The sequence below is a fragment of the Micromys minutus genome, assembly GCF_963924665.1.
Source record: "Micromys minutus genome assembly, chromosome: 12".
NCBI classification, from domain to species: domain Eukaryota; kingdom Metazoa; phylum Chordata; class Mammalia; order Rodentia; family Muridae; genus Micromys; species Micromys minutus.
In genome coordinates this window covers 17,762,616-17,780,952 of record NC_137981.1, presented here as the reverse complement: position 1 = coordinate 17,780,952, position 18,337 = coordinate 17,762,616, and the positions used below count along the sequence as shown (strand labels likewise).

Genomic DNA, 18,337 nt, shown 5'->3' with positions numbered 1-18,337 from the left:
AAGCAAGAAAATAATTATGCAAGAAAACCAAAAGAAGAAACACACAAACATAATTCTACCTCTAACAACAAAAATAACAGGAAACAGCAATCATAATTCCTTAATATCTCTTAACATAAATGGACTCAATTCCCCAATAAAAAGACATAGGCTATCAGACTGGATATGTAAACAAGATCGAGCATTTTGGTGCATACAGTAAACTCATCTCAGCGGCAAAGACAGACACTATCTCAGAGAAAGGCTGGAAAACAAAGTTTTCAAGCAAATGGTCCCAAGAAACAAACTGGAGTAGCCATTCTAATACTGAATAAAATAGATTTTCATCCAAAAGTTACTAAAAAAAGATAAGGAAGAACACATATTACTCCCCACAGGAAAAATCTGTCAAGACAAACTCTCAATCTTGAACATCTATTCTCCAAATACAAGGGCACCCATACTTTTTTGGGAGTCATAATAGAACAAGCTTATAACTAGCAGGTGATCATCCTGAGATGGCCAGTCTTGGATTTTGATATAGTTTGTGACTGGTTTGCCCTTACAGGAAGGCTGTAAGGGATTCATTGTAGGAAATACCCCTGCTATTAATATGCTTTTCCTGTTATTATTAGACATATATAACAACCATTAAGTTATAGCACATCTCTTTGGAGCAGATCACTGTAGATCTATGAAGATGTATTGTCCTTTAGTGATGCTATATAGACATTTAAATGACTTAAGTCTTAAAATGATGATCCTATAAGAATTCCTAAACTTATAACCGATTATTAAGCTTTTTTATAGTGAGACTGCCATTAGGTCATTTCTGATAGTCAAACTGCAATGAAAACTTTGCCAGTCTCCCAAGTGACACCAGTTAATAACTCCTAGATAGTAACCAGACTCTCTCCTACTCAGAGCACACCCCAAGAGGTTGTAAAACAATTAAATGAAGGTCAGAAAAAGGGAACTAATGATTTATTACAGGTGCTAGGACAGAGGATAAAATATTGACTGGCTGTATCTATGCAAAACTTCACTAATAATTTAATTATGGTTTTAAACCTTCAGTGAACCCATGGAGCTGAGACAGATGATGGATGTTTAGCCAGATAATTACTCTTAATAGATACACATGAAAACATTCTCTTTTGTAAACTTCTATTTTAATTCATGATTTGGCTTTTGGTGTGAACTTATGATGAACTTTGTAATATATGATCATGTGTTCTGAAAAATGTAAAAATACTGTGTACAAAGAGAGGGAGAAGGAATTCCGAAGTTCCATTCCTATTCAGGATGCCTTTCTATTTCTCATTCCCTTTCTGCCCCCCTCCATCCCTTTTTCCTTTAGAAGAACATTTTCTTTTTTAGGAACCTTTTTTCCCTTCCCGACTTAGGATATTTCTCTTTTCTTTTTAGATAGCTTTCATAGGACACTTTTAAAAAACTACTTAGTAATAAACATTCTAATCACTTTTCTAAGTGTCCCCTTTTCTTCCTGCAACTTCTGGTGAGCAGGCTAAAAGTTAGACACCAGCAGTTTCAGCTGAGATGGTACAAAGTCTATTTACTTAATCCCTTGCTGTTTTAGGAAGAGGTGCTAAGTGCCTGAGACTGCAGTTTCTGGCCTCAGAAGATCACAGAAGGCAGGTCAGCTACAGTAGCAGAGTAACTTAGACTTATATAGTAAACTTCTATTATACAGCAACTCTAAATATCTTGTAAGACTAAGTCTTTTCTTCCACTGATGCTCTTCCCCCTCTGCTGCCTAAAGAAGAATGGACAAGAAAGAAGAAACCCCATGCCAAGGCTGGCTCCCAGCACACATTCATAAAAGAAACCTTACTACAAAGCTTTATATTGCACCACGCACAATAATTGTGGGAGACTTTAACACCCCACTTTCCTCAATGGACAGATTATGGAAACAGAAACTGAACAGAAACACAGAGAAACTGGCAGAGCTTATGAAGCAAATGGTTTTAACAGACATCTATAGAATATTTCATCCTAAAACAAAAGAATATACCTTCTTCTCAGCACCTCACTGTACCTTCTTCAAAACTGACCATATAGTTGGTCACAAAACGGGCCTCAACTGATACAAGGAGATCAAAATATTCCTATGCATCCTATCAGATCACCACATACACATGGAAGCTGAACAATGCTCTACTCAATGATAACTTGGTCAAGGAAGAAATAAAGAAAGAAATTAAGGATTTTTTAGAATTTAACAAAAATTATACCATTACATACCCAAACTAATGGGATACAACAAAAGCAGTTCCAAGAGGAAAACTCATAGCTCTGAGTGCCTTTATAAAGAAACTGGAGAGAGCATACACTGGCAGCTTGACAGCACCGCTGAAAGCTCTAGAACAAAAAGAAACAGATACACCAAAGAGGCATAGATAGCAGGAAATAATCAAACTTAGGGCTGAAATCAACCAAATCGAATAAAAAAGATCTATACAAAGAATCAACAAAACCAGGAGCTGCTTCTTTGAGAAAAACAAGACTTATAAATCCTTAACCAGACTAAATAGAGGGCACAGAGAGTGTATCCAAATTAACAAAATTAAAAATAAAAAAGAGACATAACAACATAAATAGAGGAAATTCAAGAAATTGTCAGATCCTACTACAAAAGTCTATACTCAACAAAATTGGAAAATCTAGAGGAAATGGACAACTTTATAAAAAGATACCAGTTATCAAAGTTAAATGAGGATCAGATAAACCATATAAACAGTTCCACAACACCTAAAGAAATTGAAGCAGTCATCAAAAGCCCCCCAACCACAAAAAAAGCTCAGGACCAGATGGTTTCAGTGCAGAATTCAATCAGACTTTCTGTAATACCAATACTTTACAAACTATTCCCCAAAAATAGAACCAGAAGAAACCCTACCAAACTCATTCCTCAAAGCCACAATTATGTTCATGCTTAAACCACACAAAGACCCTACAAAGAAAGAGATCTTCAGACTAATTTCCCTCATGAACATCAATGCATAAATACTCAATAAAATTCTTTCAAACTGAATCTAAGAACATATCAAAACTATCATTCCCCATGATCAAGTAGGCTTCATCCCTGGAATGCAGAGATGGTTCAATATATGAAAATCCATCAATGCAATCCACCATATAAACAAACTCAAAGGAAAAAACCCACAATATCATCTCACTAGTTGCTGAGAAAGCATTTGACAAAATTCATCACCCCTTCATAATAAAAGTCTTGGAAAGATCAGGAGTTCAAGGCCCATACCTAAACATAGTAAAAGTAATATCCTGAAAACTGGTAGCCAACATCAAACTAAATTGTGACAATCTTCAAGCTATCCCACTAAAATCAGGGATTAGACAAGGCTGCCCACCTTCTCCCTACCTATTCAATATAGTACTGGAAATCTTAGCCAGAGAAATTAGACAGCAAAAGAAAGTAAATGGGACAGGAATTGAAAAAGAAGAAGTCAAAATATCACTATTTGCACATGACATGATAATATAAGTGACCCCAAAAATACCACCAGAGAACTCCCACAGGTAAATGCCTACAACTTCAGCAAAGTGGCTGGATATAAAATTAATTCAAACAAATCAATAGCCTTCCTCTACTCAAAGGATAAACATTACGAAAGAAATTAGGAAAAAGAAATCCTTCACAATATTCACAAAGATATTAAATACTTTGGTGTGACTTTAAGCAAGTGAAAGATCTGTATGACAAGAACTTCAAATTTTTTAAGAAGAAAATTTAAAAAGATCTCAGAAGATGGAAAGATTTCCCATGCTCATGGATTGGGAGGATCAACATTGTAAAAATGGCCATCTTACCAAAAGCAATCTACAGATTCAATGCAATCCCCATCAAAATTCCAACCCAATTCTTCATAGAGTTGGAAAGAGCAATGTGCAAATTCATCTGAAATAACAAAAAAACCTAGCACAGTGAAAACTATTCTCAACAATAAAAGAACTTCTGGGAGAATCACCATCCTTAACTTCAAGCTATATTTCAGATCAATCTTGATAAAAACCTCATGGTATTGGTACAGAGATAGGCAGGTAGATCAATAAAACAGAATTAAAGACCCAGAAATGAACCTACATACCTGTGGGTCACTTGATCTTTGAGAAAGGAGGTATAAACATTCAATGGAAAAAGGACAGCCTCTTCAACAAATAAAGTTGGTCCAGTTAACAGTCAGCATATAGAAGAATAGAAATCAATCCATTCTTAATCCTTGTACAAAGCTCAAGTGCAAGTGGATCAAAGATCTCCACATAAAACCAGGTACACTGAAACTATTAGAAGAGAAAGTGGGGAAGAGCTAAGAACTCATAGGCTCAGGGGAAAATTTCCTGACCAGAACACCAATGGCTTATACTCTAAGATCAAGAATCGATAAATGGGACCTCGTGAAATTGCAAAGTTTTTGTAAGGCTAAGGGATACTATCAAGAAAACAAAAGTGCATCCAACAGATTGGGAAAGGATCTTTACCAATCCTGCATCTAATAGAGGACTAATATCAAATATATACAAAGAATTTAAGAAGTTAAACTCCAGAGAATAAAATAATCTTATTAAAAATTGAGTATAGAACTAAACAGAGAATTCTCAACTGAGGAACAATGAATGGCTGTGAAACACCTAAATAATGCTCAACTTCCTTAGTCATCAAGGAAATGCAAATCAAAACAACCCTGAGATTCCACCTCACACCTGTCAGAATAGCTAAGATCGCAACTTCAGATGACAACAGATGTTGGCGAGAATATAGAGAAAGAGAAACACTCCTCCACTGTTGGTGGGGTTGTAAGCTGGTACAACTACTCCGGAAATTAATCTGGTGGTTCCTCAGAAAATTGGACACAGTACCACCTGAAGACCCAGATATTCCTATTCTGGGCATATACCCAAAAGTTTCCAACATCTAACAAGGACACATGCAGCCTTATTTATAATAGCCAGAAGATGGAAAAAACCCAGAAGTCCTTCAACAGAGGAATGGATACAGAAATTTTGGCACATTTACACAATGGAATACTACTCAACTATTAGAAACATGATTTTATGAAATTCGTAGTAAAATTGATGGAACTAGGAACTATTATCCTGAGTGACCTAACCCAGTTACAAAAGAACATACATGGTATGCACTCAGTGATAAGAGGATACTAGCTCCCAAAAGCTCAAAATAACCAAGAAACAATTCACAACTGAATGAAGCTCAAAAAGAAAGAAGGTCAGAATGTAGATTCCTCAGTCCTTCTTAAAAGCGAGAACAAAACACTCACAGGAGGAAATAAATGGTCAAATAGAGGAGCAGGGATTGAAGAATAGATCATTCAGAGACTGTCTCACCTCGGGATCTACCCCATATTCAGCCACCAAACCCAAGAACTATTGCTGATGCCAAGAAATGCTTACTAATAGGAACCAGATATGGATGCCTCCTTAGAGGCTCTCCCAGAGTCATACAGATATAGTTGCAGATGCTTGCAGCTAACCATTGAACTGAACACAAGGACCCCAATGAAGGAGCTAGAGAAAGGACTGAAGGAGATGAAAGGGTTTGCAACCTCATGGGAAGAACAACACCATCAACCAACCAAACCCTCCAGAGCTCCTATGGATTAAAGCACCAAACATTTAGTACATATGGAGAGACCCATGTCTCTGGGTGCATATGTAGCAGAGGATGGCATTGTCTGGCATCAATGGGAGAAGAGGCCTTTGGTCCAGTGAAGGTGAGTTTTCCCAGTGTAGGGAAATGCCAAGTCACTGAGTTGGAGAAGGTGTTTGGGAGAGGGAACAACTTCATGGAAGCAAGGGAAGGGGGACAGGTATGGAATGGCAGGGGGAGAAGATAACATTTGAAATGTAACTACCAGACTATCTAATAAAATAACTTAAAAAAAAAAAAAACCAAAGCTGCAGAAGATTTGTTTGTGCTGTGGGTTGAGAACATTTGACACATTCCCACATGTTTCCTGTTGTGCTAACAAACACTTTCTTTTAAAAAAAAAAAAGACTAGACCTGAAAGTATAGAGTTGCCATAAAGGAAAATTAGAATGGTTACATAAAAACACTGAATCTAGTGGGAGCCAAATGGGTGCAACTTACAAAGATGTTAACTTGGGATCACAGTTTGGGTAGTTCAGCATGCATGGCTTGCCGTATCCATCTTGTTGGCAGAATCCCACGGTAACCTAGGTTATCACATGGTAAGATACAGGGAGCACATTACATGGATCTTTCCCTCTCACTGATTTTACAAAGCCACCAGCATTTAATAATAGGGCCCTACCCTGCTGTCCTTATCTAATACTAATCACTCCCCAAAGGCCTGGCCTCTAAACACTGTGGTCTGGGTAAACTTTCACTTTTTCTACAATACCCACTGAACATTACAGCTCAGCATTTTAAAACTCACAGGGTGATCATCCTAAAGTATAGTTATGGGGCTCAACTAACACTGCAAATCTCAGATTCTGACCCTTAAGTACTCAATATGAAACAAAATTCCTTGCTAGTTCCTGGGCAGTGTGTCAGGATTTAATAAACACAGGGCCTATATTTTACAAATGAGAAAAACAGAAGCTCAGAGGAAGACGCTTCCAGCAGATGTGCTGCTGGCAAGCAGTTGACGTGGAATGCAAAAGCACCAAACAGGTGCATCTGCTATCAATATTCACGTTCTGATGCCAAGGTTTACATATAACGCTCAGAGTAGCTGCCACGAACTTGTTCTAGATTTTCTTATTTTCAGGATTGAAAATAGATCTTAATGTTGCTGCTTTTTTGGTCATCCTCTGAGTTTGGGGGGACAAACTATCTTGGGACAGTGCTAAGCTAAAAATGTGGCCAAACTGGAGTATAAAAGTGGAGGGGAAGCATTTTCAAACTTTCTGAGCAATTTGACATTGCTGGGACAGCCAACCACTGTGAGTGGGCTTGTCTTACTGAGCAGAAAACACAAGCTAAGTTGGAAAGCCAGCTGTGTAACAGTGTCTTGTGTGACTCAAGCCACATGTAGATCTACAGAGTAAGCCTGTGCATTCCCTTTGGGCAGATTAGAGGAAGATATTAGACCCTTCCCTATAGAGAGCTTGGGAAGTACCAGGTTTTGTGACTGAGCAATGTAACAATGCAATAGCTGGCTGTACTTCGCTTCATGTACACCCATAAGGTAAAGAGGATGTCAGCTGAGCAGCTCCTGAGAATCTGCCCAAGCCTCCCAGAGCTCACAGCTGCTGCTAGGATTGATTCAGGCTTCCTCACACAACCATGACCATCACATCAACACTAGGCTGTACTAAAACCAAGGCCAATCCCATGTGGAGATGCCTTCTAAGCCCTTAGGGAGGAGGAAAATAAAGGTACCTGAGAGAGGATTTCCCTCCTGAGTATATAGAAAAGTGACTTTTTGCACCTAAATGCTGATGTTAATTACTGTATATGCATATGTTATGACTGCTGATCCCTCATTGGCCTGATTTTATCTTCTAGAAGATGTTTGATTTAGTATGTGCCATTCATTTTCTCATAGGCCAATGCTTCTCTGTGCCATTTAATCTTGTAGGTGTGGGAACTATGGAACTTGGCTATGATACTGAAGATTTCTGTAACAAATCTGCAGTCAGATCTGTAGGTGAATTGTTTCATTTAGTTACTAGAAACCATGCAAGTTACATATAGTTTTGCCCAGATTTCATAAGCAGAACTAGAGTAAGAAGGGAAAATTATTTTCTTTGTGTGGTACAGTTAAAAGAAAGGGCAAGGATTTCATTTTAAACTTTAATCACTTTGGGTAGATAAATGTTTACTGTCATCAATGGCTTCAGTAGAGACTGGAGGGGACAGACCTTCAGGAGGATCAGACACTCACAAATAAGACTTCTCGAGACTTGGAAACCTTCAGTTTCCTACTCACTCGGAGCCTTTGTGAGGCAGCTACTTATTGGTATTTGCAAATGCGACATCATCACTCTGTTTTATAAATGCAGATTTGCTCCAGCCTACTATTCCAAAACAGAAATCACCACAAAGTACACCACTCTCAATGTCCGGCAGACTTGAGCTGTTGGACCGTGTCTTTGTTTGGGTTAGTATTTGACAGTGAAGGCAGTGTGAGGTTAAAAACATAGAAGGAAAGTAGAACTATATTACAAGAAATAGGACAGAACAGAAAGACGCTAGTTTCCAAAAAACGATAGTGATTAAAAACTCTAGGCTCAAAGTAAAAGAATCATGTGGCATTCATAAACAAAAACATGAATGGGGTCTTTGGGGGAAGCAAAGAATTGATTTATATTAAACTGTAAAACATATGGAGAACAAATCCAAATTCTTAAACTATAAAAATGAAGCATTGAAAAACATGTTCTAGCAGTCTGGTGCTTTTTGGTAAATACTTGGGTTGAGAAAGTAGAAAAGGCCTCCCTGTTCTGGGTTCCTGGAAAAGCTCACAGCTCCCCACTGCTTTCTGTGGAATCAAGAATCAAAAGGTATCAGAAATGTTGGAAGGGGCAAGGAAAGAGTTCTTCAAATTATTTCTTACATCTTGATGTTTCATTGATTTTATTGCTCTGGTTTTCAATTCTTTTTCACTACAGTTCACTTTTTCTTTTAAGAGATTCCCTGACACAGATGGGGGGAGGGGTTTGCTTGGCAGCTGAGGGTGTTTAATGCACAAGCATGAGCCCCACATCTCCAGACCTCACATGTAAAGAGGTGGCCATAGTTGTACGGTACCAGAAATCCAAGAACTGGAGAGGGAAGGAGTAGAGGTGGGAGGATGGATGGAACGAACAGAGCTATTCACTGAGACTCTTGTCACAGTGGGTAGTCATAAAACAGGCCATCGGATGTCTTTCCCTGGCCTCTGTGAGTGTGTATAAGAGCATATATCCTTCTAAAAGTGCTCTTATATAACTTTCTCTCTCCCTCTCTCCCCTCCCTCCCCCCTCAATCCATCCCTAAGAATTCTTTTATATCCCTCACTGAGGGCAACACCAAGAAGGGATTGAATAATGTACAGCTTTGTGTTCAGCTACTAGGCCCTTCTCCACATGACTGTCTTGCTTTAACTCTCTCGTTTTATTGTCCGAGGCAGGAAGAGCATGTGCCATAACTGCTGGAAAGGAAGATGTCCCTGATAAGCAACTCTATCAATTTAGAATTTGTGCAACAACGATTTCCCTTCTGTTTAGTCAAAGCACCAGGACAACAGGGAAAACAATTCCTTCACACATCCTTCAAGCAGAGACAAGATCCTGTGCAACTATCACAGCAATGAGTCTAATCTTTCCTCTCAATGCTGCCTTCCATGAGGATTATCCCCCAGGGTGGAAGGGAACTTCCACTTGGGTCCCCTTCAACTGTTGCAGACTTGCCTGACAAGACCAACTTATTAAACTCATCTTGCGCTTAGGCAGATTCTGCTGATGGTTGTAGGTAGCTCCCTGATATCCCAGAGTCTAGTTCCTTTGCAGCTGTCTACCTGACATTCTCAATTAGCTTTAAAATGAAGGCTTCTTTTTTTCCCTTTGCCTTGATCTCCATAGAGAATTCAACTTCTTATGTCTCTTAGAATGTTCTATCTAACACAGACCCCTGGCATCCTAGGGCAAATGAAGATAAGAGACAGTGAGTGAGAAGGGGAAGGAGAAGTCAATATTTTCGGGATGCAGGAGCATGGCCACAAAGTGATCAGCAGCAGAGTATGTCCCCGTTTTCCTCTAGTCCTCCTTTGGCCTGAAGCCAGAGGAGGTGGGAGAGTATAGAATGGCTGTCGGGTAGACAGATGGGAGAGCAGTTTTGTTTTTCAGGGCTTGAGTCCTGGAAATAGGCTGTGGTGTGTTAGCCAAGTGTCACCTTAAAACCAATCTGGTCTCTAGGGGCATCTGCCTCCAGTGGACTTGGGTTGGGCAATCTCAAATGACACTGGGGCTCAGTGTAAGGGTCCAGGCACTACAGAGACAGACTCAGGGCTTCATCAGTGAAACTGAGCCACCTGTTTTTTGAGCAAGAAAAACGCAGGTACTAAAACTAAAACCTAAGTCACAGTTCGGGGTATGTGTAGTTTATAGCTCTCTGTCATGACTAGATTCCACGAGTCCTGCTGTCCCCCACTGCGACTGGAGAAGAAGTGACAAAGTGAATCAATTGGGAGTGGCAAACATAATCCAAAGGTCTTGTGCGCAATGACAGTGTTTCCAGTAGACTTGCGGGCTCGACAGTGAGTTCCTCCCTGCCCCCTCACAGGTGGGAGTTCAGAAAGAAGATCAAACTGATTGTGAACAAGAATCATAGATTTAGCCTGGTCATCTAAGCTTAGAATCCTGTCACGACGTTGCTTCAAGTGCTGCTCGGAAGTCTCAGCTACCCATTACAAAAGAGCAAGGCGATGATGTGTGAAGACAAATTTCACACATACATTTCGAAGCTTTAGTTTAATAATTCCAAATCCTGCCTCAACAAACCATTTTTTTTTTTTGACAAGCATTTGACTACTGCACCATTTCTCAATCAGAGGATTGTGATCCCTGCAGTGGTTGCATATCAGATACCATGGATCAGATATTTGCATCATGATTCATAACTATCAAAATTACAGTTATAAGGTAAAAAGATGATAATTTTTTTTGGCTGGGGGGGTCACCACAACATGAGAAACTATATTAAGAGTTGCAGCATTAGGAAGGTTAAGAACCAGTGGACCAGGTTTATGTCAACTGCTTTCTGTACTACCCTGTCTCATTGGTTCTAATTCAGCCAGGCTTTCAGTAAAGACAACACTTTTCTAAACATGCTGTGAGGGATGTGTGTGCTAAGGATTTGCCCAAGATCATAGAGACAAGAGAAGAGTACCAAATTGGGAAACCTGGCCACCAGGTCCTGTATCCAGACCTCTCTGTACTGTACCATTCACTCTTTTCTGACATCTCACTATGAGATGTGGTGGGATGGCATGTCACACTGGGACATGGCCAACCTTGGGAATATGTAGCCTTGGGTGATATAAGAAATCAGGGTGAGAAAGTTCCTGGGAGCAAGCTAGTAAGCAGCACTCCTCTGTGGTCTTTGATTTATTCAATTTATGGCTCCATGTTCCATCCTTGAATTCCTACTATGACGTTCTAGACACATGTTCACTTTTGATTTTGTAAGCCACACTTTTTGCTCCGTACATTTTATGTATTCTCCAGTACCCATATACCCAGCCTCAAGAGGTATCTTGATGGTCTGTTTCTCCTAATTTATGTATCAATATGCTTCATATTTCTGTGTGTGTACTTGTGTATGCAGTGGGAGAGGGAGGAAAAGAGAAATGGAGAGGGAGAGGGAGAGAGAGAGAGGATTTCCTTAATACAATGATGACATAGAAAATATTTTCATCTAAAAATATCTAAGATAGAAAAGTATTAAACATTTATAGTACTGATTGTTTACTGCCTCTGTGATCTTGGGGAAGTAAACTAATCTTTCTTTGAATAAGTTTCATCTATCAATGTATGATAATATCTGTTAAGCTATATCTTAGTTACCTTTCTGTTGCTGTGGTAAGATACCAAGGACAAGAAAACTTTCCGAAAAAGGAATTATTGGGGGCTTACAATTTCAGAGGGTTAGAGTCCATGACTATCATGGTGGGAAACATAGCAGCAGGCAGGAAGGTATGGTGTAGCAATAGCTGAGAGCATTTACCTTGATCTCTGAGTATGATGCAGAACAAATTAACTAGGAATGGTGAAGGCTTTTTCTTTTTTGCATTTCAGGTTAACAGATAACATATTTATAACCTTCACATAGAAAATAGCACCAGTTTTCAAACAATTTATCTGGTAGTTCACACTGTGGTAGATGTATCTGCCAAAACAGAGGCATTGGTCTTTTTCTTCTTATTTAGTACCTTAGACTACCGATTTTACAGATTTGTCATCTTCTTACCAAGAAGGTATCTATTTGCTTTATTGAAACTTGGAAGGTTTTCATGGTGACTTCCTTGATCTACAGAATATGGCAGAAATGACACTCTACAACATATAGAACTGGGGCACAAGAATCCTTCTATCTTATAGAATAATTGCATATGGAATTTCAGATAGTATATCCCAAGAAGCCCAAGTCACAGGAGAGGTTGCACGTGCGAATTCTAGCTTGTTATGCCCTTAGGTCTTCAGAAAATTGCCCTTACCAGCTGCCAACCATAGGGTTGGTTCATTTCAAATGGTCATATTAGTTGAACCACCAAATGACTCCAGTCTCAGCTTTTATCAGACTGAAACTCCATGAGACCTTCCAAATAAGAGGACTTTAGCTGAGCTCCACTAATCTGCAGAATTATAGTAGATAGAATAACTGTTTCTTTAAGTGCTGAGATTTGGGATCATTAGTCATGTGATAGTGGGTCTCTATCGCATACATCTTTCCATCTCTGAGCAAGGACTCTAAGAAGAAGAGATTTCTTGGTTTATGTTACCTACAAATGGCTCAATGTAGATGGCACACTGTAAGTAATTGCAAGCTAAGATTACAGCCATTTCAAACCACCGTTCCTCTAGGACATGAGCTAAACAGGATAGAAGTTCACAGTTCATTTGTAGCCATTCATTGCATAAATATTTGAAGATGATAAGCTGTCTTTCTGAGTGCTCTCTGATTTGAACTCTACTCTCCTAGGGATTCTGAATTTGCCTTTTCATCAAAGTAACCCTGCCTTTTATTGAGAGTCAAGAGTTTTGAAACACTGCTTGGGGAACAAACTTAAAAACATACTATTTTAAAACTGCAATCAGGAGATAAAGAGATTACTCAGCAACTAAAAGCACTTTTTCTTTCTTTCTCTCTTTTCTTTCTTTCTTTTTTTTGCTTTTGCAGACTACCTGGATTCCATCCTCAGCAGCCACATGTGACTCGTAAATATTTGTAATTCAGTTCCACAGAATTTGATGGCCTCTTCTGACCTTTATAGATCCCAGGCACACATGTGGCAGGTACACTTACACACATATAGGCAAAGTATTCATACAAATAATATAAAATAGATACATTTAAAACAAGCAAAAAGAACCGTAACTAGTTTTAGATCCCTTTAGGAAAATGTAGATTGTCCTTTGAGGCAGATGAAACTTTGAGAGAAACTTAGAGAAAGGAAAACTTTACTTATACAAAATTATTACAAGACTCTTTTTAGAGATACAGAGGCTTGAGGCTGCTACTCCAAAGAGTTTAGTATTTTGAAGAACAATGTAGAATTTTTGTTATTGATAAGCCATTCTTATTTTGTAGTTAATATCTATAAAGCAAATGTCTTCAAGGTTGAAACTATTTTTTTTCAAATATTAACTTTTATTTATATGTACAAATGTTTCAGCTTCATGTGTTTATATGTACCACAAGTCTTTAGTGCCCAACCTGTGGGTGCCGGGAACCAAACCTCAGTCCTCTGCAAAAGCAATGAGTGCTCTCTCAACCTCTGAGACATCCGTCCAGACCCCAAATTGCTTTTTAAAAAATAGATTAGAACTATCCCAAATTATTTTATCATTACTTTATTTGCCTATATAAATATATAAGAGAAATATGGATGAAGCATGTACCATGTTCCAGGAAGTGCTGTCCATGGACCTATGAGTAGAGTCTATGAACGGTGCAATGACTACAAGTGGCTTGGGGATAAAAAAAATATTCATATTTTGTGAAATGTATTAATATTTGTTGTAGTTTGAATATGCTTGGCACATGGGCAGTCACACTATTGGATATGGCCTTATCTGTGTGGCTTTCTTGAAGGAAGTGTACCACTGGCATGCTTTCAGGGCTTCTGGTGCTCAAGTGCCACACATGCTGTAAGAGAGTCTTCTCCTCCTGGCTGCATTTGAATCATGATGTAGAACTCTGAGCTCCTCCAGCACCAAGTCTGCCTGCATACTGTCATGCTTTCCACCATGACCTGATGATAATGGACTAACCCTTGAAATGGTTCCCTTATGAAAACTGCCTTGCTCATGGTGTCTCTCTGCAGCAATGAGACCCCAACAAAGACAATCCTATTCAGTGGTAATCTAGTATTACCAAAAAGGCCACAAGGAGCTTGGAAGACAGTAGATTTGTTGCTGTCAGTTGGCTGGAGAAGGGCCAACTCAGCTGGGCAGAAATGAGGACTCAGAAAGTAAAGGAAGGTAAAGATATCCTCTTCAGATTCTTGTCAGTCAAATACAAAAAAGCTACAAGTCATTGTTCAGTGACCAGGTCCTGAGAGAGAGGACTAGGAAATAAGAAGATAAGGAGTCAGATAAGCTTTGAATCAGAAGGTCTTGAATCAGCCATGTCTTATGCTAAGTACGCTTATTAAGAAGAACAGCATTTTACATACTATTTCCAGGAAAGAAATGAGAACCTATCATACAATGGGATGAAGTCAGTGGGAAGCTAATCAAACAATATTACATATGGGAAACATGGGGCATCTCAAAAACATTACAAAGTAAACACACAGTGGTCTTGGGACTGATAGCCATAGGCGTTTATGGTGGGAAGAGTTATATTTTTAGGATCTGAAGCCACATTTCCTTCAAGGGCCAGGCTATTACCAGCTCTGACAATATTATTCCTGGTTTTAGAGGAGCTGTAATCTATCTCTCTAGATCAGGGCCTCAGGAAAAAGCTTCAAAACCTCAACCCTAGCCTATTACTAACTTTGGCAAGTATATTCCTGGTTTTAGACAAGAAACTAAATCCTTTTTTGATACACAAAAACTTCAAGAAAAGCCTTGAAAAGAAAAGCCCAGTGCTTAATTCTACATTGAGAACTAGAAACCCAAACTTCTGGAGAACCTATAAGAAGTTTGAAACTTAAAAATCCAAAATATTAAAACTGCTATATCAATGTTGATAAATGTATAGTTAAATGTCTATAAAATACAGCATGTGTCAACAACATTAATTGTTAAGATTTGTATTCATTAAAATGTCATTAATACTTTGGAAGTAATTAAGTGGTCATATTATCTCATTTTGAAAGAAATGTCAGAAATGCACAATGATTGCCAAGAAATCATTCCTAACCCTAAATTAAATGAATTGCAAAATAAATAAAAACATAGTCATATTATCAGTATCATATTAATATGGATGTGGCTATGTTTCAATATGTTTGATAGGAGATAGAATATGGTCACAGAAAGCCTGTAAATCTCGATACAATGATAATTCTAAGTGCTGAGCTAATTTCACAGAATGTGATCATCAATGGTAACTAGTCTACTTGCTGTAAGGAGCAACCAGGACTAATTTAATATTCTTTATCAATTTCATGTGATTTAGGAAATTACATAAAGGTCACCCTTACAGGTAGATACCAGGACAAGAACTTCATAATATGGGATAGAGTGTATTTCAGCCTCATGTGGTACCTTGTTCAGGGTGTAGCATTCACAGCACACCCACCAAGAGTGTTCTATGTGTCTATGGACATACCCATATCTGTGTGCACTTATTGTCTGTTTGTGGTTTACTTTTCCTTCAATGGTCTTGAAAACTTAGTATCCAAAGAAAAAATTGACTTAGTCATCATTTTCTTGTAGAAAATTAGAGTTAAAACTCATATTTGGAACAAGACTACCAAGATAAATTCTCTCAAAGCTGAAGACAGGAATATAATCAGGATTATTATCAGGACAGTTTGGGCCAGAATATGATAGCATAGAGACTCATTATAGAACAAGAGATAGAATGCTCTAGAGCCATGAAATTAACAGGGACATGTATTAGTACAGTATGTGATAATCAGATGGTGTGGCCTGAGCCTTGTAAGTAGAGTACTTAAAATTAGGTTTAATTTATTTTGTAGTCACAGGGAAATCACTAGGGAAAGATGATGACACTTTTGCAGAGGATCTCATTTAACAAAAAAGCTCAATAACAATAAAAATGTTCACTAAAATATAAAATAAATATTTGACAATTTACTTTTAAATATCTCAGCAGTTACCTGAGATATTTAAATGTTAATAAATAATAAATTGAAAGAAAAACTAGTGAGTAGTTAAATGAAACAGCTCATTTTTATGCTGTTTACAGGAAATTCACTTCAAATTCCACAACACATTGACTAAAAATAAAAGAAAACCGTTTTTCTATGAAAATATAAAATACACACACACACACACACACACACACACATACACACAACTTTTAAAGAAAAGAAAAATGACTAAAAACATTGAGGAATGCCACCAAATTCAGAAGGAACTCTCCACCAGGAAGACAAGATGAGAGGCACACCTTGATCTGCAAGAAGAGAGTAAGAACTAAGCCTAACAATGGGCTTTTCTAACCTTCACCTCCAATGACATACTTCCTTCAACATGGCCACAGCTACTTCAGCTACTTTAACTAGACCACACTCTCTCATACTTCTAATCCCCTGAAAGAGTTCTAGTCCCTGGTGACTACGAATTTCAATATATGACCTTACTGGAGTTATTCAAACCACCACAGATTGTTTACTGACTTGCATTATATCCTGGACCATAAAGCAAAATTTCAAAACAGAAATTATGAAGGGTATTTTCTATCTATAATGGGATGAAGCCAGTAATCAGTAAAACATAAAACACCTAACTTGTATATAACCTATGTAAGGAAAAAGAAACATGAAATAAAAATTTAGAAGGATCAGAGCCAGAATAAAAATATAAGAACCAAAATATGTATGCTCTATTTAAATCAGTACTGAAAGGAACATTTATTGTACCAAATTGCTGACAGAAGTCTCATATCAACCAAAAAAAAAAAAAAATAAAGAAATATGAATTTAAACAGAGAGAGGTGTGAGGCTAAAGATAATAGCAGAAAGAAATAAAGGTAAAGCTAGAAAAAATTGTTTGTCAAAAAATCAATAAAAATTTAAGTCCATCAGAATGACAAAAATAAAATGAAAGAATAGACAAATCACTAACCCCAAATATCAAGCAGAAATCATCAGTACAGATCTTTTAGGCATTCAAAGGGAAAATCTCTTAAAAAACCCTTTAAGGGTATATATGAAACTTCCTCAAAAAGTAACTACAATCTACCAAAACTCAGCCAAGATGAAATAGAGAACACAAATAGTTCTTTCACTTCTAATGAAATACTCATTGGAGACTGTAGTACAACAATGATTGATTGACTCATAGGAGACTGTAGTACAACAATGATTGACTCACAAGAGACTGTAGTACAACAATGATTGACTCACAGGAGACTGTAGTACAATGATTTAACAATTACTTAAGGCTTCTTACAAAAATAAAATTTCATGTTCATATGACTTCATTGGAGAATTCTGCCAAATGTTTGAAGGAAATATCAGTTTTATGTACTCTTACAAAAACTAGAATAGGCTAGAACATTTTTCAATTTTGTTTAATGAAGCCAATGTTACTTCATTACAAAACTGGACAAAGACAGTACAAAAAGAACAAAACAAATTTTTAGGATTTTTTTATTAATTTTACCCCTAGTAAAAAACATTTTTCTGGTTATCTGATAAAATATGAAAGTATACACACACACACATACACACACAAATATTTCAAGACAGGCTTCTCTGAAATTATTTATTAAAAAGCCATAAATAAAATTTTCTCTACCTAAATAAGGAAGTTACCATTAAGATACAAGAAGTATACAGAAAACTATATAAACTCAACTAGAAAGAAAAATTTTCTATGTTACATAATAATCAAAACACTAAATATACAGAACAAAGAAAAGAAAGTAAAATTGCAAGAGAAAAAGAGAAAGTTATCTTTAAAAGCAGAGTCATTGGAATAACAACTGAAGTCTCAGTGGGTTCTCTGAAAGCCAAAAGGCCCTGGTCCACATTCTCTAAGATACCGCAAATGTTAGCCCAAACTACTACACTAAGCAAATTACTGATCACGTCCAATAGAGTAAAGGTTTTCTTCATGATAAAACCAAATTTTCGCATTATCCATCTACCAATCCATCTCTACAGAAGGTGCCAGAAGAAAAACTAAAATATGAAAAGGCAAAAACACCTAAGAATGCAAGAAACAAACCATCCCATATCTGCAAATGAAAAGAATGGGGAAAAAATCACACCATAACAACAAAAAAACAAGAATCAATAGACTCTCAACACTAATGGCCTTAATGCCCCAGTGAAAGACCACAGACAAAAAGACTAGATTAGAAAAAAGGATCTAATTTTGTGGTGTATCCCAGAAACACACCTTACCATCAAAAATAGACAGCCCTTCAAGCAAAAGAATAGAAAAAGATATTCTAAGCAAATGGACCCAAGAAGCAAGCAGG

General features: G+C 37.6%; 1 protein-coding gene across 1 annotated transcript in view; it reads right to left on the bottom strand.

The window, feature by feature from the left end:
• SLC35F4 (solute carrier family 35 member F4) overlaps nt 1–18,337 on the bottom strand; it is a gene marked incomplete at both ends in the record, with an annotated part of 245,343 nt that overhangs the window by 142,950 nt on the left and 84,056 nt on the right. The gene's annotated exons all lie outside the window — the stretch shown is intronic.